The sequence below is a fragment of the Canis lupus genome, chromosome 18 (assembly GCF_048164855.1).
Source record: "Canis lupus baileyi chromosome 18, mCanLup2.hap1, whole genome shotgun sequence".
NCBI classification, from domain to species: Eukaryota; Metazoa; Chordata; class Mammalia; order Carnivora; family Canidae; genus Canis; species Canis lupus.
The window spans coordinates 17,914,398-17,935,185 of record NC_132855.1 but is presented as its reverse complement, the minus strand read 5'-3'; the positions used below and the strand labels follow the sequence as shown (position 1 = coordinate 17,935,185).

The window sequence follows — 20,788 nt, the reverse complement described above, 5'->3', positions numbered from 1 at the left end:
TGTGTTGTGTGTTTGCTGTACTCTGGAGTGGTCTTTATTGCAGAGGGGAAATGACTCTTATGTGGTGGCTATTTTTGTGACTATTTTAAGCTTTAATTGGTCCTTCTGTGACCTTTATCTGTTCTTTTGCAGAACACTAATTTTAGGAGTTTTTAGAACAGTAAGTAAGTGTCTGAAAGCGTCTAGCAACTAAAGCATTGTTCCTGGGGGAAATGGATCTTCTACTTTGATTTGTATTAGTATCATGGACTGCTGCTTAAACCTCATGCATCTGCTTCTGCACAGGTTTTCTTGTCTTTCCAAGATGCTTGAAAAACTGAGAGGACATGAGGATCTGTCTCTGGAGAAAGAAAACAAAACTGCAGGCATACTGAACCCGAAATCTGAGTTCTGTGAGACTTGGTGATGCAGAGATGGACAATCATACAGGGAATAACCCTGCTGAAGAGAGGACAGTTGCCACAGAACTCAGTGTACCAAACATGCATATAAAGGACACACAGGGATTTTGAAAATGCTGCACATCCCTTAATAGTCATCTACATAGGTAACGCTGATAAACATTTTGTATTCAGACGCCAAAGTTAACTGATTTAGAAGTTGATTTTATTAAGTTGTCTAGAGCCGTGCCACTAGTTGTGTTTTGACTTGTATTTTAGTTGGGGGGTCACTTTATTTTCCCCAACATGATGTTTCTGCATTCATCTCTTCTTAAACTGAAGACCACATAATGTACTTCTTATAAACTAAAGTCTTAAATGTGAAACCAAGATATGTAATCAAGCAGTAAAACATTCTCTGAATGTAGACCATGATCTCAAGTTCTTCTGTTTTTATCCCCAGGAGTATAAACTAGACTTCTACATAGGAGAGCTAAAACATGGTAATGTTTGAAATTAAAGGTTGAACAGTATCAGAATGCAGTCCAAAGAGTAAATCACGTTACATAATGACATTTTAATGAACTAAATCTAAGATTGTCTATTGAATTGCGATTAAATGTATTATTTCCTCTTAAGTAAAACTGCTCAGTAGTTCATCAGTAATGAATCATCCTGCAGCTATGCAACTTTTTAAAAAATACAAATTACCAATTTTAAGTGCTGCCAGCTATAATAACTTTGTTTTAACGGGTATTTTTATTTGTTCTTTTCATGTAATTACTTTATTGTGCTTTGCATCTCCAGTTTCCCACATTTGGGTAGAATGTTTAGCAGGTTAGTAACTTATGAAAAGGGTAAAATAAAATTTTCTTGGGTGGAACTTGGAATAATTTGAGAGACATTTTATATACTTTTAAAAATCTGAATTTAATTGGGATGCCAGATTTATAGCAATTTGCATCTTTAATTTTCCAGATAATCTGGAGGTTAGTGTTTGATAAATGATTTTTTAAAGCAAATATGAAGATTTTGTTAATTTATAATTTATTAATGTGTTATTACTGTAATTGAAAATGTTACAGAGACTTTTAAATTCAGTCTTGTGTAGAAAGAAATGTATTAAGCAAAATTATGTGAATAAATATTCCCACAAAATACATCTGAATGGTTAAAAAATACTGGAAGAGAGCTATCAGGGCTTACAGTAGTGAATGTCTTTTTTTTTTTTTTTTTAATACAAAAAGATACCAATATGTAGATTTCATATTTTCAACGTACAGGGAAAATGTTATCAGTGAACATTTAAGCAGTGCACTTTACTTGATATAATTGAAAGTTGCACAGTACTGTTTCCTTATTTTAAGCTTGCTTTATTTAAGCATTTGCTTTTCTATTTAATGCTGCTACTCTTATTCTCAATTTTTTTTCCCTATTCTGCTTCTGTTTCATACTTTTTGAAAGGGCACGTACAGGAGCAACTGCTGCTACCCAGAAAAATTGGTGGTTTTGAAGCAATTGAAAGAGTTTTTCATTGCTTTCTGTGTGATTCTAGACCAGATAACATTTTCCCTAAACTTATGCTGTGAAATGCCTTTTGTTATGCTGCAATTGACGAAAGCATCCCAAGCCTCCTTTGTGACAGCTGACAGCATGGTTTCATAGGTGCTTTTTAAACCAGTTTTGGGAAGTAATTTTCCCTTAAGGAAAATATCCTTTCCTTAAATTTGTTTCTGTTATCATGAAATCTGAATACGAATCCATTTTGTTTCACATTTTTAATTTTGTAAGCTTTCACACAGAACACACATACCCACTCACCCCAGGAAAAAACCTCTTAGAATATTCTGTGAATAATTCATTTTTTTTCTATACTGGTATATTGTTATAGTAAGAATTGTTTTGTCGTCTTCCATTCTTAAAGACAGAGATTAACTCTGCCTCTGGTAATGACCTATTCATATTCTCCTTTAAGTTGATTTTTCTGATACGATTTCCTCCTTGACTTTTAATCTTCTAACACTTCGTTCTTTCCCATCTTTGTCCTGTCCGGCCCTTTAGCCCTCTTGGTCTCTCTCAGCCTCTGACTGCCCCACGGTTCTGTGCTGCAGCTGCTGCGGTAGAAGCTCCTGTGCTTTAGAAGAGAGTTCAGTGTTTATCTGTGTTGAATGCGCCTTGATTATTCTATTTGTCTAGAACAGTATTAACTTAAAAAAAATCTGTTGATAGCAATCCCTTTTTTTGTTAAAATTGACAGAGGTTAGCATTTTTTACTTTAAGTTCAGTCTCCATCAGTGATTCCCTAAAGTTGGGAATTTAGAAATTGAAGAATAAAGTTTTTATAGCCCAGATACTCCAGTTTTTACTCAAAGTCGCTACCCTGGAAAATATTATAATATTCTACACAATGTCACAATATTTGTAAATCTGTATGTGGACACTGAATAGTCTAAGGATATAAAAATCACATTAGATATTTAAGTATGTAGCTTGAAACTACTGACAACTGGGTATTATGGAGACAAAATAAAGATTGAAAACCTAGATTACCAAATTGGTGATAGCTTTCTAGAATCTTTGTAAATACATGTTTTCCAGTAAGATCGCACTCGCATATTTAGAAAGCAAGATGTTCTGAAATTTCACTTTAGTGCCACTCTTTATAATGGGCTTATTGCCAATTTTGACTCCTCATTTTTCTTTCATCTGGCTTTTTGGGTTTTTTTGTTGTTGCCAGAATGTGTAAGAGATAGTAAGATTATTCTTACTTTTGACTTTTTGCCAGAGAAATTAGACTAATCCTCATCTTAATCTATGGTTTTTCTGATCTGGTTATAAATCCGACATAGATTGTATTTTAAGAGCAGTGTCTGTGATTGAAATATAAATAATGATTTCTATAATGATTTTCTTGTGATAGCTGAACAACATTTAAAAGGCCATGTTGTAAACTGTTGCATGCTATTTGGGTTTTGGTTTCTTAGTGCAAATCTTATATTTCTTTTAAAATGTTACAGTTATTTTAGTTCTCACCTGCTAAACACACTTTATTAGAATGTAACTCAAAATGCCCGAGGGTGCTGCACCATCAGCATGTTTGCAATATGTATTTTGAGAAGATTTCAGGTTAAAAATGTTTTAGTGAAAATGGCAGATTCCTTTTCAAAGCTTATTTTTCTTTCTAAATTTGGGTATAGTGAAGTTTAAGAGCAGTCATTTAAATTAACATACTGTATAGCAAAACTAAGAGATACTTCTTTAAATGAAAAAGATAGTAAATTAAGTGTAAATAATACCTAGTTTTATTTACCACCTTGGAGAGTTGAAGAAAGAAAATTTCCTAACAGTAAGCTACTATGTTTGAACAAAGCATGAAACTCTTTTTAAAAACTCAATAATTGAATTTCCTATGTGATTGATAACCCATATTTATGCATCAAAGATAATATCCACATCATCTTATTTTTCCACAGAGGAAGTTTCCATATAAATCAGATTATTGGGAACTTTGTAAAACTGCATAGAGGTAAATGTTGCTTATTAATTGTGAATACAGTTTGTTAGTTGCAGGAAATCTTCCAGTGCATTGGGGCCATTTTCTTGCAGTTTGATCTATCCTGAGGTGAACTCAGTACATATTGAGAATGTGTTAAATGTGAAATGTCCCTTGTTCTTGTACAGATACTTTTGAAGTTTTAAAAAATTCTAGCATGCCAATATTTTGTCTTTGGCCCATCACCTCCACCCCTTAATTGAAGTGTATAACTTCTGATTTTTTTCTTTGCTATATTGTGAATAATAATAATAGTTAAATTGTCTGTTTTATTGTCTACTTCTCTATCCAGATCTTTTCATTCTAAAACTATATTGCTACTTGGTTTTCTGTAGAGGAAATTGCTATTTGGTGTACTAGTGATTCTAATTGGGGAACAGCTGACTGGGTAAAACCTTTTGGTAATAACTGACCGAGCCAGTACTTTGAGTGCCATGTTCTGTGAATACTCTGCTTAAGCTAGGAAGCCGAATGTTCTTTTTAAATCACAGAATTCTTGAATTGAATTGGAAATACCTGGTCTTTGAAGTCCAGCTGATTCTCTGGAAAGAATTAAAAGCACTGAGGAAAACCAGATATGTCAATATTAAGTTTTAGCTGAAACATTATATATTTAGGAGAGTTGGTATACTTTCAGATATTTAAGCCATCATTAATTTTAGACCAATGGCTAAAAATAACATCAATTGTTGATTGCTTGTTTATAGAGAAGCAAAGAGCAGTATGGCATAAACTCACATCCCAGTAATAAAGGAAAAATTTTAAAGTGATATTAGTATCTGTCAGCCAACCTTGCACTTCTTAGCTCTGCCCTGGACTGTGAGATACCTGTTAGAACCCCAAGTCTTAGAATCAAAAGTGACTGATTTCTCCTATTATAAATTTTCATGCCTGTCCTTTTGATTTGATATACTGAGATTGACAAGTACCAATGGTTTCTGTTTATAAACTTATAGTTCTGCCTTTGCCCTGGTGCTAGCATCTTGAAAAGGTTACATTTTTAGTAGCATTTTGAGCACCTATGTGCATATGATACAGTTGACAGATCCTTTAGGGAGATTAAAAGAGAGTTTGGAATTTGATGATGGTATTGATCTTTATTACAGAAGTCCATTACATCTTATTTCTTTGCAATGACTATATGAGTATCAGTTTTTTTAGAAAACCACAATAATAGATATTAACTTCATTGCTTTTGTTCATGGTTTCAACAACTCTTCTGTAATACCTCTTAATTTCCTCTACTAGAAAGTATTTTCCTGTTAAATTAAAATATCCAAAGGATCCATCACAAGAAATATAGAACATGTATTAGGAACAGCTTGTATGTTCTAAACTAAAATGGAACAGTTCATTACTGATTTTTTTAATAAATAAAACTTCCATATGATCTTGCCAAATTATCCTCTTATTTAGAAATAGAAAATAAGAGAATGTTTCCAAGGAAATTTGTCATATCCACTGTAATGTCTAGAAGTTGACAGTATATTACAGTAAAACTGAGAATTACCTGATTGCTGAAAGGTTACCATGAATTAACATGTCACAGTTTCTTTAACTATTTTTTTATGCCCATTTAGTTGAATTTCTGAATTCAACTAAAGAAACAACTGTAGTGGTAATGAACCAAGAGTAACCATAAGTAAAAATGTACTTTGAAATTTCTAATGTGAAACCCAATTTGTAAAAATTTTTTAATTGAGATATGATTGTAGTAGAGCTATTAAGTTTTGGGGAGGGATGGTCTATCAATGTATGATCATAACTTTACGAATTTAGATTGTACTTGGTAGTGTTACATTATGTTTTGAAAAGAAGAGTATTAATCTTTGGAAGCACAGGTTTCATGATATAAGAGGTGTTGAGCTTTGTAGCACAGTGGTTAAGAACACGAGTTCCAGAGCCAGACTCCCTGGTTTTGCTATGTCTGTGACATTGGATGAGATGCTTAACTCTGTGCCTTGCCTTTGCCTATGAAAAGAGGTAAAACTACTGCCTACCTCAAGGTTTTTGTGAGGATTCATTGGGAAGGTACATGTATGCACCACAGACACACAACACGTTAAGCACTTAATAATGTTAGTGGTTATTATAGACAATAAAAATATTTGTGCCCATCTATGAATAAATTGTTATTCTCTCCAGTCATAAGATGCAGGATTAATGTCTTATAGACTCTAGCTGATGTGTTTTTAAAACCTACGTATATAATAGAGGACATTGTGGATTCTGTTCTTCTTTCATGCTAAAATCTAGAGATTAACTCTCCCAGCAATTATTAATAAGCATACTTGGTTCTTGGACTGTTAGGGACCAAGATTACAGAATTGCAAGATAACTAATCTCTCAGTCCTTTTTTTTTTAAATATTTTATTTGTTTATTTGAGAGAGAGAGAACAAGCAGGGGGAGCAGCAAGGGGAGAGGGAAAAACAGGCAGCCCACTAAGCAGGGAGCCTGATGTGGAGCTCGATCCCAGGACCCCCGGATCATGACCTGAGCCAACGGCAGACACTTAACCAACTGAGCTCCCTAGGCACTCCAACTAACCTCTAAGACCTTAATCTTTAGTGGGAGAAGCAAATAAGTGAGCATATAATAAAGATTGCTGTTACAGACATATACACAAGGTATAGTGGAGGTAGTGAGGACGGTCATTAAACTAGGCAAGAGAATGATTAAAGTCTTGAAGAACAAATAGATCATACATAGCTCCAGGGGATATGGATAAAAGGACATGTGCAGTGGGAAGCTTGGGAAGGGTATTCCCAAGCAGAGAGCATAGTTCAGACAAGCAGGACATTCTTGGAGAGTTGCTAGGTCTAGAGAGGTAAGCAGATGGCAGAGCACGAAGGGATGCATGTGCCAGACTACAATTGAAAGGTCTTAAGCAGGGAAAAGGACCATCAGATCTACTCATCAGATTAGAGAGGAACAAAACTAGAGGCAGAGAGACTTTGTTAGAAAATTTATAGCAGTTCAGGTAAGATAAGGAGAGGCAAAACTAAAGGAATGACAATAGGGAAAGGAAAGAGGAAGAACTTAAACTTAGTAAAATGAACTCATCTTGGTGTATTCATTTACATGTGCAGGATGAAAGGGCAAGACCAGGACAGCTCCATCTGTACTTTCTCCATGTTGGGAAGAGTTGAATCTTAAGGACAGGGCATCTCTACTTGGGGAAAGCTGATCATGTCAGAAGTATCTCCTGGAGAACCAGAGATAACACTACCAAGAAATCGGATCTGAAATGGGAAGCAGAGCTTTGAGAGAGAAACCAGACAGGAATAGTTGGCAAGTTGTGAGAAAGAGAGAGAGAGAGTGGGTGTGTGTGTGTGTGTGTGGCTATTAGGTTCAGAAGTTATTGAGACACAAATGTTGCCAACACTGTTAGAAGAGTCAGTAAGTGCGTGATAAGTAGGGTACACTGCACCAGTGTAATGGCATCTAGGTTGGTTGAGTTGGACCTCTCCCAACAGCCCATCCTCACATTCTCCCTTAATTTCATATGCCTTTTGGAATAGGGCTGTGTTTTCTCAGGCTGGCATGGTGAAATGCTGAGTTGCATTCTGAAGCGTTAATGAGTTTTTCTCTTTGGTTCTTTTGTCCCAGATCCTTTCCATTATGCCAGTCTTCTCAGCCACTCACAACAGAAGAAAGTTCCTGTTGGAAGTAGAGTATTTGTAGAAGTTGTTATACAGGAAAGATGGATGCTACTTGCAGTAGATAGATTAGGCTAAGCAAGAGGAGGGCCAGAAGAGGTTTATTAGTTTCTGGAAGTCTGTGGGTTGCCAATGGGTACTTCATGATTATCTTTGTTTAGCGAAGGACAGAAAAAGGGGACTGATAACTTTATATTTAGTCCCTGGAGAAGCAGCAGATATCTTAGGAAATCCTTGTATTATATTAGGTCAAGGAGTCCATTCTCACAGATTCCCTAATCTAATACAACACGTCTCTAGGGACACTAAACTTTCACAGGTTTCTCCAAATTGGTTCAAAGATGCATGGGTTGGTAACTTGGAACTTCCTAGACCAGGAATTCCTACAAAGCAAGGCCTGTGAGAATAATAGAAACTTAATACCTTAGAGAGAATTGTCTTATAATGTAAGAAAAAAAATCTTATATTCATAAATATCATTGCATGATTTAAGATTTGACTTCTCACATAAAATGAAAATACTTAATGATGCTGTGATTATCAGACCGTTGTTAAATTTTGCCTTATAGTGCCTTATTCTTGTTCTTTTCTATGAACTTATGAATTCAGTGTTCATTATTTTATGAGAGTTAAAAAGTACCTGATCAAAAAATAACTTTCCAACAAAGTCAGTTTAAGACTTAAATCCCTTCTGATTGGCTTGATAACTTAGTAGCTGGGTAACTGAAAACAAACTATGCTGCTAGCCATGCAGATTTGCGTTTCAGAAAAATATCAAAGAACTGTATGCCATGAACCTTTTAAAGTAGCTCATTTATAATTGAAGTGTTATTAAATCTGTAAATGTTAAGGATATTCATTATCCAAATAGTCAGAGGATATCCATCAAGGAAGTCAAACAGCAAACAGTTCATCCATTGTTGGAGTTCAAACATTGCAAAGGCTAATAAAGACCTTCCTCGGGTGTTTAAATATCCAAACTATTGTCATTTTAACATGTAATCGTTACAAAAATTGCCAGTGAGATATTTTTAGATCTTTGTTCAGTCTTTGAAATCTGATACATATTTTATAGCACATCTATATTTGGAAATAGTCTATATTTTAAGTACTCAAGAGCCATTTGCAACCAGTGGCTGATAGGTCTACATGAGTCTGGGAGGTTGGTTTTCCACGCTAATCTGTCATCAGCTAAATATTTTTGAAGGTTTTATAATTCTAATTTGGTAAAGACCTTAATCTCTGAAAGTTAATTAGGTACCATGCATGAGCAGATCTAGTCCTGTTGTCACTAAACTGAGTCAGATTTTTCTAATTTTTTCAGCAAGGCTACAAATACCTTGAAAAGGTTGATGATTTAAGGAATCCTCTTTATTTGCATTCACAGATGTCACTGGCTTTTGTTATGACTACAGCATCTTGGTAAAGATGCACAAGCTCTGATCAGTGTTATAGTTAGGAGTTGATGTGTTTGTGATGGCCAACAGGAATTGTGGGAAGTGCCAATGAATAGCTCTAGTCTCAGTTGCTCCCTGTGTAGAGCCTTGTGGAGACAGTTGCATGAGTTTCAGGCCTTCTAGTAGTAGTTAACTTTGTACCACATCCATGCTTAAAATGCTAAGCTTGTCAAACAGACCCTCTTTCACAAAACTGACACTTCCTAATCCAGCTTTGAGAGACCCCCGGTGATGAAGTAAGATGCTCCCTGGTTTATGTGGGTATTCTGTGCTTGAGCGCCCTGATAAAAGGAGTCGTTGGGTGGAATGGCCAGGGAGTTTATCCACGAGGGTGGCTACACGTGGGAAGACAGATAGATATATTGCTCTCTTCAACTTTGAGATCCCTGTAAGCAATAATGCTTATTAACACTTGGCTGAAAATTAGATCAACTTGGGACATAGGAAGGGGAGACCATTGTTTTTTCTTTTTAAATGGTGTGATCCTGTTGTACAGCCTATATACAACTATATCTAGGAGTTTCTCACACATACTCCAAATGGAGTGTCAGCCCTTGGGGAGGAGAGTGCCAAGCATGTCACAGACCTCTACAGCTAAGATCTAGCTACATTTCCTGCAATTCTCTTTCCTCAAACTTTTGGCTCTTTTTGAATGAGAAAACTATTCCTTTATCATTACCCATTCTTCCCAGCTCTATGGTTCATAGAATAAAACTGCCTGATTCAGCCAGGCTGAGGTCCTTGAATTTTTTTTTTTTTTTTTCACTTTGCACACCAAGTTTGTAGGTTCCTAAAAGCCCTTTCTGCCTCCAGCCCATGGCTGTTAGCCTTTTAGCTTTCGAGTTATGTTTCTTCCTTTGACTTAAAAAAAAAGTTTGTTTTATGCTCATTGTGTCTCCCCACTGAAGCAGCAGCTGCCAGTGAGTCACTGAGTGAGTTGCCATAAGCAACTAGGAACAAAAGGCATGAAAAATGGCAGCAGTTAATAATTCAGAAATAGCATTGCTACATCACAGCAATCACTAGAAAGCCACTGTAGGTAACTGTTTGTGAGTATGTGAGTAGCTGTAGCGTGATTTTCATTCGTAGAGCTATGTTGGAAATCTTGAAGTCTTCTCAGCCTAAAGATGAATGTGTGGGAGTTACTTGAACTGGAATGCAGGGTGAACTGAAGTGTTGGTTCATTCATTTAGCACATATTTTTTGAACATTTGATAGATGTGAGACACTGCATGTACGCTGATGTGGAAAAAGGAAAGTTTTCTGCCCTTATGGAGCTTACGGTTCAGTATTTTTAGCAAAAGCTGGTAATCAGGCATGGCATAGCAAATACATAAATAACATGGTGTGTGAAACCTAGTTCTTGAATAAGCATTTGTTTGTGTCAGATCTTTCAAGGCATAAGATCATTAAAGTCGTTGGAAAATACTTTATTTGTGCATTTGTTAACAGTTTCATGCTGGTGCCAGACCCTGGTATGTGTCAGTGCTGCTAAAACAGGTGAAAACAATTGAAAGTACTACAAACACTACTAGGATTGCAGGAGAGACACCAGATTTGTTAGCTCATTTTCCACTTTTTAGAGGACTGTTTCCTTAGTAAGAGTAGTGATTATGTTTCTAACCAGATTTTTTTGTCACAGCTTTTTAAAGGCCACGTCAGTAAGTTATAATGTACATACAACAAAAACTTTCATTGTAAGCATACAGTCTGATGAGTTTGGGCACATATATACACCTGGGTAACAATCACCAAGACCAAGACACCTGGGTAACAATCACCAAGACCAAGATAGAGAACATTTCCATCACCCCTCAAAAGGTACCAAGCCCCTTTACACCCTTTTCCCACCTGTCCATCCTCATCCCCCCATCAGTCATTGATCTGCTTGTGTTACTGTAGATTAGCTGAAAACATTAAGTATGTCTAAGGCTTGTTTTGCTTAGCGTATCTGTGAGAGGCATCAGTGTTACCGCTTGAACTAGTTCTCTTTTTTTTAATTACTGAGTAGTATTCCATTATATGAATCTACTAGTTTGTTATCCATTCTCCTATTGGTGGACACTTGGGCTCTTTCTAGTTTGGGCTATTATGAATAAAGTGGCAGTGTACATTGATATATAAATCTTTATGTGAACATGTGATTTCATTTCTCTTGAATAAATATCTAGGAGTGGAATAATGGAGTCATACGGTAAATATTTGTGTCACTTTCTGAGATACTGCCAACTTGTTTTCCAAATTGGCTCTACCATTTTACACTCCTACCAGTGCTCTGTGAGGGTTTTCCCACATTACTGTCAGTCAGTACTTGCTGTTGTCAATATTTTGAATTTTGGCCATTCTAGTGGGTATGTAGTGGTATCTCATGACTTAGTTTGAATTTACCTAACCACTAATGATAGTAATATTGTAACATTTGTCATTCCTATATTTCTTTTGGTTGAAGGTCTGTTGAAATCTTATACCATTACTGTTAACAGTTTTGTGGAGGCATGATTTACATACCATTAAATCCAATCACTTAAAGTGTTCTGAGTTCACACAAGTTTAACATGTGTTCATAATTCTTATTTTTGCTGAATGGTTTTCTGTTATATGGATATACCACATTTGTTCATTTACCAGTTGATGAAATTTGGATTGTTTTCACTTTTTTTGGCTACTATGAATACTGCTATGAACATTCACCTTCAAGTCCTTGTGTGGACATAAGTTTTTCATTTGTCTTGAGTAAGTACCTAGAAGTAGAATTGCTAGGTTAGGTGTATGCATCTGGACATGCCATCCCATCCTGTGATATGTTGGGGGTTGGGGGCTCACCCACTGTTCTCTCCTCCCCAGATCATCTTGTTCAATTTCTGTTATTCTGATGATCATCTGTTGGTTACCAGCAAGATTGAGGTTTCTAATAATACCCCTGATCATGAATTTTTTCCCACGTTTTGCTCAAGCAAGGAGCCCCCTCCAGCAAGGACGCAGCAGGTCCTCACAGCTCCCCTCCCCTTCCCCCCACATATACCCACACACACTAATAGAACTACAGTACCATAGAACTTGGGAGGTACAGGGGGATAATATGTGGAGCCAGAAGGATGGGGAGACTGCCCTGGGCTAAAATGCCAGATTCCCACAGTGTTTACTAAGGTTTAGTAGGTTTTCTTGGGTAAGTATTTCTCAATTTGCTGCATGCCTTTGGGTCATTTCCCAAAGTTCTAAAATGATTGAACAGTTTTGTCAGTTTTTTACATTACTTTTTAAGAGGCAGGAAATGTGCCATACTCCTTACCCAGTTATTCCTGAAGTCCCGTGGAGTTCTTCATTTTTTTTTTTTTTTAAAGATGTTATTTATTTATTCATGAGAGACACACAGAAAGAGGCAGAGACACAGGCAGAAGGAGAAGCAGGCTCCATGCAGGGAGCCCGACGTGGAACTTGATCCCGGGACTCCAGGATCACGCCCTGGGCCAAAGGCAGGCGCTAAACCGCTGAGCCACCCAGGGATCCCGAGTTCTTCATTTTTAAATTGGGTTATGCATCATCCTATTTGTAAGTTGTAAGAGTTCTTTGTATGTTCTCCATACAATTATTTTGTCACATACATGATTTGCAAATATTTTCAGTCTGTGGATTGCCTTTTCATTTTCTCAGTAGTGTCTTTGAAAGAACAAAAGTTTTACATTTTGATAAAGTCTCATGTACTATTATTTTTCTTTTCCTGTTCATGCTTTTTTAGTCCTGAGAAATTCTTGCCAAATACAAAGTCACAGAGATTTTCTCTCTCACCCTTATATTTAGACCTGTGATACAGCTCCAGTTAGTGTTTGTATGTTGTATGAAGGTAAGTATTAGGGTTCGTGTTTATCCATATGACTTTCCAGTTTGTTCCAGATCATTTGTTGACGCAACTGTCTTTTCCCTATTGAACTAACTAGATATCTATGTTGAAAATCAAATAGCTTTGTATGTGTAGGTTTATTTCTGGGCTTGTTTTTGTTTCATTAACCTATCTGTATGTCTGTACTTATGCCAATATTACACTGTTCTGATTATTGTAGATTGGTAGTAAGTTTTGAAATCATTGCTTTCAGTTTTGAAAGAAATTTTTCTGGGCCTAGACTTTCTAGATCATCCCTTTTTTGTTCTTATTTTAAGTACTTAAAGAAACTGCCCCATTGTCTTCTACATTACGTAGCTTCAGGCAACAGGTAGGTTTGCCATCATTCTTCTTTAAAAAATTTTTAATTGAGACAATTCACATGCCATGAAATCCACCATTTTGAAGTGCACAATTCAGTGTTTCCAGAATGTTCATAAAGCTATGCAGTCATCACTATCTAATTATAGAACATTTATATCACTACAAAAAGAAACACCATACTCATCGGTAGTCATGCTCCATTCTCCCTTCCCCCCTGCTCTTGGTAATCACTAACCTATTTTGTCTCTCTTTGGATCTGCCTCTTCTGGACATTTCATTAAAAGGAATCATACAATACATATCCTTTTGTGTCCGGTTTCTTTCACTTAGTGCAATATTCTCAAGGTTCATGTATGCTGTACTACGTATCAGTACTTCATTTTTTAAAATAGCTGAATACTATTCCATTGTATGGCTACATCGCATTTTGTTAATGGACATTTGGGTTGTTTGGCTAGTAATGCTTTTGAGTATTTATTTGTGCATAAGTCTTTTTTTGTGAACATACGTCTTCAAATACTTTGGGTATGTACCTAGTAGTAGAATTGCTGGGTCATATGTATGGCAACTTTGTGAAAACTGCTGAACTTTTTCCAAAGCGGCTGTACCATTTTACATTCTCACCACCATTGTGTAAAGGTTTTAATTTCTCCACATCCTCACCGACACTTGGTATTGTCCATCTTTTTTAACTTAGCTATCCTAGTGGCTATGAAGTAGTATCTCATTGTGGCTTTGATTAGCATATCTGTGATTAATTATATTCAGCATCTTTTCTTGTGCTCATTGGCCATTTGTGTATCCTTGGAGAAATGTCTGTTCAAATTCTTTCCCTACTTTAAAATTATTGTTTTATTATTGAGTTTTAAGAATTCTTTTAAAGATTTATTTATTCTGGAGAGAGAGGAAGCATGCACATACATGAGTCAGGAGAGGGAAAAGCAAATTCCCTGCTGAGCATGGAACCTGATGCAGGGCACTTGATCTCAGGACCCTGAGATCATGACCTGAGCCAAAACCAAGATCAAGTGTTCAACCAACTGAGCCACCAAGGCACGCCTTAGGAATTATTTAATATGTTCTGGACTCCAAACTTTTGTCAGATAATACGATTTGTAAATATTTTCTCATGGTTCTGTGCACTGTCTTTTCAACTTTTTTGATAGTGACCTTTGCAGCACAAAAGTTTTCATTTCGATGAAGTCCAATTTATCTAGACTTTTTCTTTGGTTGCTTGTGCTTTAGGTGTCGTCTAAGAAACCCATTGCTGTATCTAAAGTTATGAAGATTGACACCTTATGTTTTCTTCTCAGTTTTATCATTTTAGCCCTTAACGTTAGGTCTTTGATCCATTTGGAATTAATTTTTGTGTAGCATATAAGGTGTAGGGGTCCAACTTCATTCTTTTACATGTGGATTGTTCCAGCACCATTTGTTGAAAAGACTTCTTTCCCCCATTGAAGTATCTTGCCTCCTTTGTTGAAAATCAACTGACTATATATAAATGTACAGATCTATTTCATAACTCTTAGTTTTATTCACGGATCTGTATCCATAGGCCACTACCAAACTATCATCTTGATAACTAAATATTTGTCCTTTGGAATGGGGAAGTGTTTTGGCTTAGAATCGCAAGTTTTTCATGTCAGTTGAACTAACAATTAGGGAATGCCAGTTTGTAAAATACTAGGTGAGCTTTACATTTTTGCATAAAGTAAATGTTAGTGTCATACAAATGATGAGAAAGTTCTCAACTGGGCATTTTTCCTTTATTAGAGTTGACCATAATCTTGACTTTATTACAATATCTTTACAAATACTCTACTGCCCTATCCCTTGTGTAGCAGAGTGAAAACTTAAACCATGTTGATGGTTGCTGTTAAGTATTTGAATTGAATTGTTAGCTGCGAAGTTAGTATATAGATTTCTAAAAATCCTTCTTTGGGACACTTCCAAAAGTAAATATGTAAGTGCTTACACAAAGGAAAAATAATATAATATTACCTCAAATCCCATTATATATAATCACCATTAGTATTTGGTGACTATACTTTTGCTTATCCATTTATGTAAACATAATTTTACATGCAGAGTATCACACCAAACATTTTCTTCCAGCTATGCACTCAACAGCATGTCCTCTAAATATTTTTGTTGTTAAATACAAATCTCTACTCCTAATTTTGATGATAACATCATACATAGTACTACTGAAATATTTATAATTTCATTTACAGTGTTACTGTTGAAAGTTCAAGCTATTTCTATGTTACACTCAGGTCATAGGAGTTCAAGTTTCTCTGTACTTTGAGAAAATTCAGTTTTCTGAATTTTCTCACTATTTTCCCATCTTTGCTATTCTAATAAGCGCAAAATCAGTTTTCATTACATTTCTTTAATTTTGACTGTACTTGAACATCTTTCCAATAGTGTCCTGGCCATTTGTATTTCCTTGCAAATTGCCTGTTTTTTCCCCCTTTAATGACTTAAGATATTTTTAAATGTTAAGATTATTTTTAATATACAAACCTGTTTTTCAATTTGTCGTTTCACTTTGAGTCTCACTTATGATAGTGTTCTTTTCCCGTGTTTTCTTATTTTGTTTTTTCTACTCAACATTTTTACCTTTTTATAAAGATAATCATATTTATCAATTTTTGCCTTTATATTTTTTACTCTTGTGGTCATATTGAAAAGGATTTTATCCATCTTGGAAGTTTACATAAATATTGGCTTGTATTTTTTCCTGGTACTTTTATATATATAATTTATTTTTAATACATTTAAATATATAATCCATTATAACAACTTTTAAAAATTATAGAACTTTTTGTTTGGCACAATATATTTGAGTAATGTGTCTTAGTAGGTAGATTTTGCTTTATTTTTTTGGAAAATCACCTACTTAAGCTTTTAAAGTCCCATTGTGCCAATGCTGGAATAACGATTAGTAGTGAGATACGGTTTTCATATGTAATATTTATGCTTTTTCTCAATATTCCAATCTCTGCATAAATGTCACTTCCTCAGATAGGCTGTCTCTGACTACCCTGCCTGTATAAAGTGCACTGTTGGATCACTCTAATGAAGACCACACTCACTGTTCAGTATCCTCTTCCCTATTTGATTTTCCTCATAGCACTTAGCACTCTGACCTCATCATGTTTGCTTATTATCTCTCCCACCAGAATGTAGATTCATGAAAGTGGGGATCTTTTCTGTTTTGTTCATTGCTATATCCCCAGAACCTAGGACTGATTCTGGTGCATAGTAGCCATTCAATAAATATTTAAGTCAGTGACAGTGTTTTAAAGTATATCATTGTAATTTTTTGATGTGTTGACTTTTGTTGAGATGATGTGTGAAAGAAAATTATCCACCAGTATCTCTGAAATTAGAAATTAAAACAATAGAGGAATATAATTCAATATAAAATGAAACTGTGCAGTCAGCTAATACTGGGGCCATAGGTTCACTATACCTAATGATAAAAATATAACTATTGGGTTAAGCTATTCACATCAGCCTTTTCTTTTTCAGGGTTTTGTGTTATGCCATTATGCTCATAAAAGTGGTAGCTTGTTTTGGAGCATTCACTGAGTGCCAGCCATTGTGCTCAGCGCAATTATCTCATTTAATCCTTACAACAACTCTTATCAGAAAAGGGTTTTCAGGGGATCCTTGGGTGGCTCGGCAGTTTAGCGCCTGCCTTTGGCCTAGGGCGTGACCCTGGAGTCCCAGGATCGAGTCCCGCATCGGGCTTCCTGCATGGAGCCTGCTTCTCCCTCTGCCTGTGTCTCTGCGTCTCTCTCTCTCTCTCTGTCTCTCATAAATACATAAATATTTTTTAAAAGGGGTGGGGGAGTTTCATCCTTATTGTCACAGATGAGGAAACTTGAGAAGGTTAAATAACTTGCCCAGAGCAAATCAGCGGTAGGTAACTGAACTTGAAATTACAAATATGAATATCAGGATTTGAAAGTATACCAGCAGGAGTTTGTAGAGGTTATAAAGGCAAAGCTCACTGATCTGCCTTCATCCCCACGTTCCCTGTTTTCCTTACCCTGCATTATTCTTTTTCTAGAATACCTATATTACAAATTTTATGTTTTATTGTCACTCTTTCTCCTTCCAGAATATGAGTACTGCAATGTCTATTAGTTTTGTTCACCATTGCATCCATGGGGTCTAGCACACTACCTGGCATATAGTAGGCTCTCAATAAGCTAAATGATCAGAGTAACATACTGGAAGTGTGACAAGGAGACACATCTAGTGTGAGAATGTTATCTTTTGACACGAGTTTATGAACCAAGAAGCAGAGAGATAGAAGGATGTTTGTTGGAGAAATGGAAGTTACGACCGTCAGAAGAACTAAAATGAGACCATTGAGTGTTAGGTCTTCTAAGGAGTAGGTTTGGGTCAGACTGGAGTTGGGTGGATGGGGCTTCCTTTTCCTTGTACTCTTCTGTAAGATTTGAATTTTTACCATATACATCACTTACTTAAATAATAAAAGCATTTTGGACTTCAATTCTGGTGATGGCTGACTACCAAAAATAATAATAAAATATTAGATTCTTAAAAATGAAGAAATGAAAAAAACAGGAACTCTCAGGTCAGTTTTGGGATGAAAGTCTATAATCAAGGAAGGAAATGGAATGTTGGAACAAGAAAGCTGCAGGAGTTGTGAGCTGTAAAGAGGGTTGTGTCGGTGCTCTTGAAGCAGGTGAGGAAAAGAAATAGAAAAGGGTAATGTACCTGGGAGGTTTGTGCAGATTTGCTTCCCTGAAGATTTGCTCCTTAAGTATGCATAGTTGGATGGGCCTAGATTCTCAGAATCTGAACTTAACAGAAGCACAACAAAATCTGTGGATGAAGGCTCATCCCAAGCCTTTAATGCTTTTTTCAAGGTTAATGTGCAGCAAGCAATAAAGATTTCTGCAAGTTATGCAAACAACCTGAATGTGAATGAGAATCAGCAAAAATCAGAGATTACTTAGACCAGTTACTATACAATTATCATGTTTTAAGTTTATTGAGATACAATTTACATAAAGTAAAAATCACCTTTTTTTAGTTGTGCAGTTGTATGAAGTTTGATAAATATATGTGCTCACATACCCATCAACACAAGATAGAAATCCATTCCATTACGCCCAGAAGGTTCCCCATCCCCAGCTTAAGCCCCTGGCAACTACTGGTCTGTTTTCTTCCCTACAGTTTTGTGTTTTAAACGATGGCCTGTAAATGAAATCACATATGTAGATTTTGAGCCTGCTCTATTCACTTAATCACTTGAGATTCATCCACGTTGTTGTATATTATCAGTAGTTTGATCCTTTTAATTGCTGAGTAGTAATCCATTGTGAATGTACCATGTTTTGTTCATTTACTAGTTGAAGGAGATTTGGGTTGTTTCCAATTTTTACTGATGACAAATAAAACTGTTGTTAACATTCACCTGAAGATACTGTGTGTGAACAGATTTCATTTCTCTTGGGTGCATTTCTAGGAATGGGATTGCTGGGTTGGTTATAAGAAACAACCAGTTTTTTTCGAAGCAGCAGTACCATTTTGCATTCCCACCACAATATATGGGAATTCCAGGTGGTTCACAGCCTCAGTGGAACTCAGTATTGTAGGGGGGTTGGTGGTGGTGGTTGTTAACGGTTTTGGTTTGCTTTTTTTGTTGTTTATTTTTGTTGTTACTGGGTGTATGATTTATCTCATTGGTTTTTATTTCTATTTCCCTAATAACAAATGACATTGAATATTTTTTCATTCTTATTTGATGTCTGTCTTATTTAAAGGCAAAGTTTTAAACTCATACAGTTTTTAAAAACTGATTTGTTTTAGTTATTGAATTTTGGGAATTCTTTATATATTCTGAATACAAATCACTTATATTTTCTTCTGGTCTGTGGCCTTTTTATTTTTTAAATACCTTTCAAAGAGCAGAAGTTTTAAATTTTGGTGGCAGTCCAGTTTTGTCTGTTTTTTTGTTTTTGTTTTTGTTTTTTTTCCTTTTACAGATCATGCTTTTGGTGCTGAATCTAAGAAATCCTTGACTAACTCAAAGTAATAAAGAATTTTCTTCTATTTCTTCTAGAACAGATGTGAGCAAACTTTTCCTGTAAAGAGCTAGATAGTAATTATTTTAGGCTTGGGAGGCTATAGTCTGTTGTAGCATGAAAGCAGCCATAAACAGTACATATATGAATGGTGTTTCAGTAAAACTTTTTTTTTTAATTTTTTATTTATTTATTGATAGTCACACAGAGAGAGAGAGAGAGGCAGAGACATAGGCAGAGGGAGAAGCAGGCTCCATGCACCGGGAGCCCGACGTGGGATTCGATCCCGGGTCTCCAGGATCGCGCCCTGGGCCAAAGGCAGGCGCTAAACCACTGTGCCACCCAGGGATCCCAGTAAAACTTTATCTACAACAACAGGTAACAGGTCAGATTTGGCCCATGAGCCTTAGTTTGCTGACCGGTGTTCTAGAAGAATTAGGTGTTACGTTTAGTCTGTGACCTATCTCCAGTTCACTTTTTTAACATGCCAAGTATGAGTTGAGGTCCTTTTTTTTTCTTTTTTTTAACCTACATATGTCCAATTTTTCTAACTCTGCTTGGCTATAAAGACTGTTCTTTCTCCAGTTACCTCTATACTTTATCAAAAATCCATTATTCATACATGGGTTTATTTCTGGATTATCTATTCTGCTTCTGTTTCTGCTCTTCCCTAACACTACGCTGATTACTGCTTTGTAGTAACACTTGAGATTAGGTAGTGTGAGTCCTCCAAGCTCTTTTCTCCCCCAAAAAATATTTTAGTTTTCCTAGTTCCTTTGCTATTCCATATAAATTTTAGAATCAGCCTGTCAATAACTACAAAAACCCTTAGAATTTTCATTGGGATTGAATTGAATCTATAGGTCAGTTGTTACAGTCTAATAGTATTGACTTTTCTAGCAACTGAACACAGTATCTCTCCATTTAGTTGAGTTTTTTAAGATCTCTTCAGTAATTTATAATTTTCAGTATATAGATTTTGCATATAATTTGATAGGTTTATACCTACATATTTCATATTTTTAGTGTTACTAAAAATGATAATGTTCTAAAAGTTCTTACTGCTATTATGTAAAAACTATTTTTGTACACTGACTTTGTATCCTCTGATCTTAAACTCACCATAGTAGCTTTTTTGTAGATTCTTTGCAGTTTTCTGTATATACAATCATACTGTGTCCACAAATAGAAATTATTTCTTCCTTTCTAACCTGTCTGTATTTTACTTACTTCCTGTTTTCTTTATTTTTTGCTCTTCTCTCCCTTCCTTCTCCCTTCTTTGCTTTTCTCTTATTACATTGGCTAGGGTCTCCAGTATGATTTGAATGGAAGCCCTAAAAGCTGAGAACCTTGCTTGTTCTTGAACTTAAAGGGAAAGCATTCAGTCTTTCGCTATAAAGTTTGTTAGTTGTAGTGGTTTTGTAGATACCCTTTATAATAATGAGGAAGCTGCCTTTTGTTCT

The 20,788-nt window shown here is 35.7% G+C and overlaps 1 protein-coding gene across 1 annotated transcript in view; it reads left to right on the top strand.

The window, feature by feature from the left end:
- Window positions 1-18,720, top strand: part of ZNRF2 (zinc and ring finger 2) — a 108,898-nt gene extending 90,178 nt beyond the window's left edge. Inside the window, exon 5 of the mRNA XM_072783612.1 lies at window positions 286-18,720. The gene's annotated coding sequence lies outside the window, so the exon portion shown is untranslated. The remainder of the gene's footprint in view (window positions 1-285) is intronic.
- Window positions 18,721-20,788: the final 2,068 nt, after the last annotated feature.